Source organism: Triticum dicoccoides, chromosome 4B (genome assembly GCF_002162155.2).
Source record: "Triticum dicoccoides isolate Atlit2015 ecotype Zavitan chromosome 4B, WEW_v2.0, whole genome shotgun sequence".
In the NCBI taxonomy this organism is placed as follows: Eukaryota; Viridiplantae; Streptophyta; class Magnoliopsida; order Poales; family Poaceae; genus Triticum; species Triticum dicoccoides.
Window position 1 is genome coordinate 109,831,646 of NC_041387.1, and position 7,235 is coordinate 109,838,880.

A 7,235-nucleotide genomic window follows, 5' to 3' on the forward strand; every position below is an offset into this window, starting at 1 on the left:
TAAATTGATGTTACAACTTATGTCACAACCACAAAAGGTTTCAACCCAAAATAATTTAGTTTATAAATTTTCAAAACATAAAAGGCATTTAATTAATGGTTTTAGCTAATGATTTAATTAGTTTAGTACATTTAAACATTTTGTAAAGCGTTGGTTTCTCCACCAATATGCCTTATGAATTAATAGTCATGTTAAGAACATTTTAGTTTTGACTTTTGAAAACTTTAACTGTTTGACTTGATTTTAACTTTGAATGTTTTGGACCGGTTTTTGATCTAGCGCGAGATTAGCAATAGTATCCAAGGTGACGTGGCGACATTAACGCGGGATTACTGTAGTCTAATTACCCGGGCGTCACAATTCTCCTCCACTACAAGAAATCTCGTCCCGAGATTTAAGAGGGAAGTAAAGGGGGAAGGTTCGTGTTACGAAATTCCAGGGAGTGTTCTTGGTCTTGGTTGTTCTTCTCGAAGAGGTTGATCCATTACATTGATGTCTTCATTTTGCTGTTTCATGTCCTCATTTCGCTGTTTCAGGTCATCATGATGAAGTTGTCATCCTTCCTTCGGGAACTCCATCATACTTACGAATAGGTAAGGGGCAGCTTTACAACAATTGAATGTTATAAAGGAAAATCATCTGGGCGGGGGTATCCCAAGAATGATCATAAGAGTATCTCTCGAGTTGAACAAATGAAATACATCGAGAGTAAGGTACGAAGGTACAATAAGAGGTACCAAGCGGATAGATAGTTGCTCGAAGTCTGAACCAGAGTGAGAAAGGGGTTCAGAGTAGCGAGAGTAAGTACTGCGTCTGATACCAGACTAGATCACTAGGACGGTGGCCCGTGAATTACATACGAGGCCACGCGCGAGGAATAACTTTGGGAATAGGGGGTGTACAGGACAGTCAGGTTTCGATCCTATGGAACTGTGGGTTATGGGCCCACCATGTGTTTTTTTTATAGGAGTAGTGACATCTTGCACGGTCATGATAGCAAGGCATGTCAGAGAGTACCATGTCAGTTATGTCGGCAACAACGTTGGTACCAAGGGCGAGGGACGAAGAGAACCATCTTCCTGCTCGTTGGACGAGGCGGACCAATAGGCAAAGTTCCCGTCCGTCGGTGGCTACCGAAATGTCATCAACACTAGAAACAGGGTCTTACTGACAAAGTTGTACATCGAGGTGTTTGCACAAGCAGTGGATTATTACTGCTTATATCGTATAGATCATAGAAAAGGTTTAAACAAACCAATGGAAGAAAAATATGATCATCAGATTAAACAGAACAATGGAAAGGAAAATATGTTTAAACACATATTTCAAGGGTATATCCTTCCCAAGGACAAGCAGAGCAAGATATCCATGACAGGATATAAAGTAGAAAACCATTTAGTTAAGGGGGGAAAGAATCTCATGATATTACCCATACAACGGTGTTAGGATAAATGATAAATAAAATCTAGCATCGTGCTTCAAATGTTCCTATTGCAAATCGGAGTACCATTGACATGCTTCGAGATAGCATTGACATGGTCATCAGGTGAAGATCAGACTTTGGAAACACGAAGGATTCATCAGGAATAACTTGTAGAATAAGCCTTACAGTTTCCTCATGGAAGAATGGATAACCTTGTTGGAAAGGAATCTATAACAACATGGCCTCCGGCCAGGTGTGCTAGGCACGACAGCACCTTACCGGGTCACATAAATACCATTCTTATAACTCTTGGAAATATGTTCCAACCATCATATCTGACCGAGATTCAGATCCGATTGGTGTCAGGAAACCTCAGACTTAGGATATCTGGGAAGAAAAGGTGTAACGCAAGTTGACGAGATGACATTGTAAGATTCTCGGGGAAATGAACTATGTAGTGATTTCCGTTATCAGGAGTCCATCATTAACCCAAGGAGAGGACAAGGAGGTGTCTGGTGAACTCAACGGCAATTCACCGAGATTCCCAAAAGATGGATGTCCACAATTAAGTGAACAAGGAGATAACATTGGTCAGATCAAATGATATAAGGAAATATGCTCGAGGAAAACATACATAATTAAACATTGGTTGAAAGGTGCGCCCGAAATATGGGTTGGGTTGCACGACCAATGTCAGAATGGTGATTCAATAGTCAATAGCCTAAGAATGAACTTCCGACCATTAACTTCAAAAATAGGGTTGCTAGAAGGAAAGAATCCAAACAACACCGTTCACTTGTTGGAATTAACACGGGGACCAAGAAAGAATGGTGATGGTGAGAAGTATTTCTATGTCAAGAATTCTCAAGAGGTGGAACAAATCTCAGAACATTCTTGACATAAAGGATGGTAATACTCCAAGGTAAAGAAGAACAATTGCAGGATAGCAAGGAACTCAAGGTATAACACCAAACATGAACAAGCTTGTGTTGGTGGGAAGGCAATAAAGTGGTCGATGATAATACAATTCATCGAGGGCAAGGATGGTATTTCTCATCATGAATTCAATTGATATCCTGGATGAGCTCAGAATGTTGATGATCACGACACCTTTGTCGCGAGAGTTCATGAAGATGTAATCGATCGGCGACGGCATCAAGTCAAAGTAATGATGAAGTGAAAGGTTATTGGAACCAAGGGTACGACACAACTCGAAACCAAGCTTGTTGTTCAAGGCGAAATGGTATGACGATGAGGATCGACGTAAGGTTAGTTCATCGTCGAAAATTGTGCTCCGAGAAGAAGGACCGGGTAGCACAGATAAAATCATCAAGACAATGATATAGCCAAAAGAATGGCGTGATCGGGTACAAACTCGTACTTAAAGAAGATTACTAAGAGTTGTTGAACCGTAGTGCGGACTCGGCTCAGTTATCGGTGTCTTTGAGTGTTTAATAACTCAGAGCCCATGAAAAATTGTAATCAGTGAGAATGTAGTACTTGATGAAGAACTCATAAGAAGTTATGCAGTTCCAAGATAATCTCGAGATACCAGGGGGGTAATACTCGAAGACGGATCAAAGTAGAGGTTGGACCGGGGTATTGATCCACAGAAGACAAGTGCTTACACTTGCATCGAAAATGGTATTTAAAGGAGAACATGATCGGAACCACGATTGTAAAAGGGCAGACCCCAGATATAAGATGAACTTATATCAAGGGAATAATTAGTTTTAAAAGAAGCTTCGATGAGAAGATGTACAACGTGCCCATGGGCATGAACATAAAGTTCAAGGTCGACTCCCACTTCTCCAATGTATAACCTTTCATCCACTTCTCACTTTCGAGGAAGTTGTAGTGTTGAAATTTTATCTGGCATAATACCAGGAGTGTATGACTCGTGAAAACTTTCAGGTTCACACGTTTTAGAGAAGGCATATGTTCAACCCATCAGGTTATCGTGGAAATATATACCACAAGCTTCAATAGTAGATATCACCAGCTCGAAAGCAGAGCATGGTTGAGAAAGCAGAGGATACAATTTACCAAAGGCATTATGTATCAGAGGAAAGGCTCACAAGGTTATTGAATATGAAGGGCGTTGTCAGGTAAAATCCAACAATGGATCGGGCGATCCACAACGGAGCTGATGTGAGTATCGGTACTCAATCAGAGGAAGAAAGAATGCACGGGCATCATATTATAGGACAACTGAATAATTTGATGCTTAGATAACAAAGGAATTATGATTTCCAAAACAAAGGATCAGAAGCAGACGCTCTGACCAAGGATGGATAAGTTCAATAGACTTAGGGGCACAACCGACGGCAATTGATTGGTCGAGAACCAGCTCATGTTCAAAAATGATGTCTGAGCCGGAAGGATAATTTAGAAGGGTTGATAGATGATTGTGTGCATTCGCACACATGCTGAATCAATAGGATCAAAATGACGATGCCTAAGGATACTAACGAATATTGCTAGACATATGGAAAGCATCCATAATGCAAGCAGACAAGTATTGCAGAGCAATAAGCTATTAAGGATTTGTGGAGGATCAAATAGTATTTCGAAGACCACTATGAAACACATGAACAACTGGGGGATGAGCGGATACTCGATAAGTGCGAGAATTATCCATAGGGGTATTCAGGTGACAAGGAATAGCAAGGCGATAAGCTCAAAGGATTATCGAGACAACGACGAGTGTTTCGAGGTATCTGGTAATAAAAAGACCAACTGGGCATGAATGTAAGAATAACAACTGCAAGTAGTTATCCATAAGGGTAGACGGTGGAAGGGGAATTGCAAATGCGATGAACATAAGTTCTCGGGTTAACAACGGAGAGTATCTTCAGGGTCTTCACGTGCCGCAGACGATCATCATTAATAAGGGGCTCTCCGGGTGAAAGTGATAACGAGATCCTAATGTTAGATTTAGCAAAAATCATTTAACCCGAATAGAAGAGAAATAAGAGTCCCAGAGTATAGGTCGAGGAATAAAAGATCCTAATACCACCCAATGGCGACGTGAGCCCGTAAGGCACACAGCCAAGTTAGTAAAAGTTTTGCAATGGCTAGACTCAACTTCGGCCAAGGAGTTGGAAAGGGGATTCCTACAGGCAGTCGGCTCTGATACCAACTTGTGACGCCCCCGATTCAATCGTACACTAATCATGCACGCAAATGTGTACGATCAAGATCAGGGACTCACGGGAAGATATCACAACACAACTCTACAAATAAAATAAGTCATACAAGCATCATAATACAAGCCAGGGGCCTCGAGGGCTCGAATACAAGTGCTCGATCATAGACGAGTCAGCGGAAGCAACAATATCTGAGTACAGACATAAGTTAAACAAGTTTGCCTTAAGAAGGCTAGCACAAACTGGGATACAGATCGAAAGAGGCGCAGGCCTCCTGCCTGGGATCCTCCTAAACTACTCCTGGTCGTCGTCAGCGGGCTGCACGTAGTAGTAGGCACCTCCGGTGTAGTAGGGGTCGTCGTCGACGGTGGCGCCTGGCTCCTGGACTCCAGTATCTGGTTGCGACAACCAGAACGAAAGGAAGGGGGAAAAGGGGGGAGAAAGCAACCGTGAGTACTCATCCAAAGTACTCGCAAGCAAGGAACTACACTACATATGCATGGGTATATGTTTAAGGAGGCCATATCAGTGGACTGAACTGCAGAATGCCAGAATAAGAGGGGGATAGCTAATCCTGTCGAAGACTACGCTTCTGGCAGCCTCCGTCTTGCAGCATGTAGAAGAGAGTAGATTGAAGTCCTCCAAGTAGCATCTCCAAGTAGCATATCCAGGTAGCATCTCCAAGCGCATCTCCAGGTAGCATCGCATAGCATAATCCTACCCGGCGATCCTCTCCTCGTCGCCCTGTAGAAAAGCGATCACCGGGTTGTCTGTGGAACTTGGAAGGGTGTGTTTTATTAAGTATCCGGTTCTAGTTGTCATAAGGTCAAGGTACAACTCCAAGTCGTCCTGTTACCGAAGATCACGGCTATTCGAATAGATTAACTTCCCTGCAGGGGTGCACCACATAACCCAACACGCTTGATCCCATTTGGCCGGACACACTTTCCTGGGTCATGCCCGGCCTCGGAAGATCAACACGTCGCAGCCCCACCTAGGCACAACAGAGAGGTCAGCACGCCGGTCTAAATCCTATGCACGCAGGGGTCTGGGCCCATCGCCCATTGCACACCTGCACGTTGCGTACGCGGCCGGTGAGCAGACCTAGCAACCTCCATTACAAAGGAAGTTGCATTAACGCAGTCCAACCCGGCGCCGCCACTCAGTCGCTGACGTCAAGAAGGCTTCGGCTGATACCACGACGCCGGGATACCCATAACTACTCCCGCGTAGATGGTTAGTGCGTATAGGCCAGTAGCCAGACTCAGATCAAATACCAAGATCTCGTTAAGCGTGTTAAGTATCCGCGAATGCCGAACAGGGCCAGGCCCACCTCTCTCCTAGGCGGTCTCAACCTGCCCTGCCGCTCCGCCACAAAGTAACAGTCGGGGGCCGTCGGGAACCCAGGCCCACCTCTACCGGGATGGAGCCACCTGCCCCTTCAACCCCCAACTCCAAACAGTATCACAGGTAATGTAACAGTGTAAAGTATATAGTATATGCCCGTGATCACCTCCCGAAGTGATCACAGCCCAGTAGTATAGCATGGCAGACGGACAAGAGTGTAGGGTCACTGATGGACACTAGCATCCTATACTAAGCATTTAGGATTGCGGGTAAGGTATCAATGACTGTAGCAGCAATGACAGGCTATGCATCAGAATAGGATTAACGGAAAGCAGTAACATGCTACACTACTCTAATGCAAGCAGTATAGAGAAGAGTAGGCGATATCTGGTGATCAAAGGGGGGGCTTGCCTGGTTGCTCTGGCAAGAAGGAGGGGTCGTCAACTCCGTAGTCGAACTGGGCAGCAGCAGCGTCGGTCTCGTAGTCTACCGGAGAGAAGAGGGGGAAGAAACAATGAATACAATGCAAACAAATGCATATCGATGCATGACATGACAAGTAACGATGCTAGGTGTGCCCAATCGCGGTAGTAGGTGATACCGACGAAGGGGGGAAACATCCGGGAAAGTATTCCCGGGGTTTCGCGTTTTCGGACAGATGAACCGGAGGGGGAAAGTTGCGTGTTTGGTATGTTAGAGGTGTGTGGTGGACGAACGGGCTGCGTATCCGGGTTCGTCTCGTCGTTCTGAGCAACTTTCATGTAGAAAGTATTTTCATCCGAGTTACAGATTAAAAGATATGATTTTCTAAAGATTTAAATCATTTTCTGATTTTATTTATTCATTTAAATCCAACCTTATCCAAAACAGTGTTTGCTGACGTCATCATGACGTCATCATGATGTCAGCAGTCAACACAGGCGTTGACTGGTCAAACTGACGTGTGGGTCCAGCGGGGCCCACCTGTCATACCCTGTTTAGGCTAATCAGGTTTTAGCTAAACTAATCACAGTTTAATTAGACTAATTAGTTAATTTGATTAATCTAATTATGATTAATTAACTTAATTAATTCCTTAATTAATTAATTAATTAATTAATTATTATTATTAATTTTAATTCCTTTTTTTTAATAAAACGTTCTGGGCAGGGGCCCACTTGTCATAGGCCCCAGGGGCCTTTGCGGGTGTGCAGGTTACGGGCGCAACCCGAACGGGCAGGGGCGCTGGGCGCTGCGGGCGCCCGATCGGGGGAACCCGGGAGCTGGCCTTGGGCACGGCCAGCGGCGCGGCGCCGGCGAGGCAGAGCGCAGCCGCG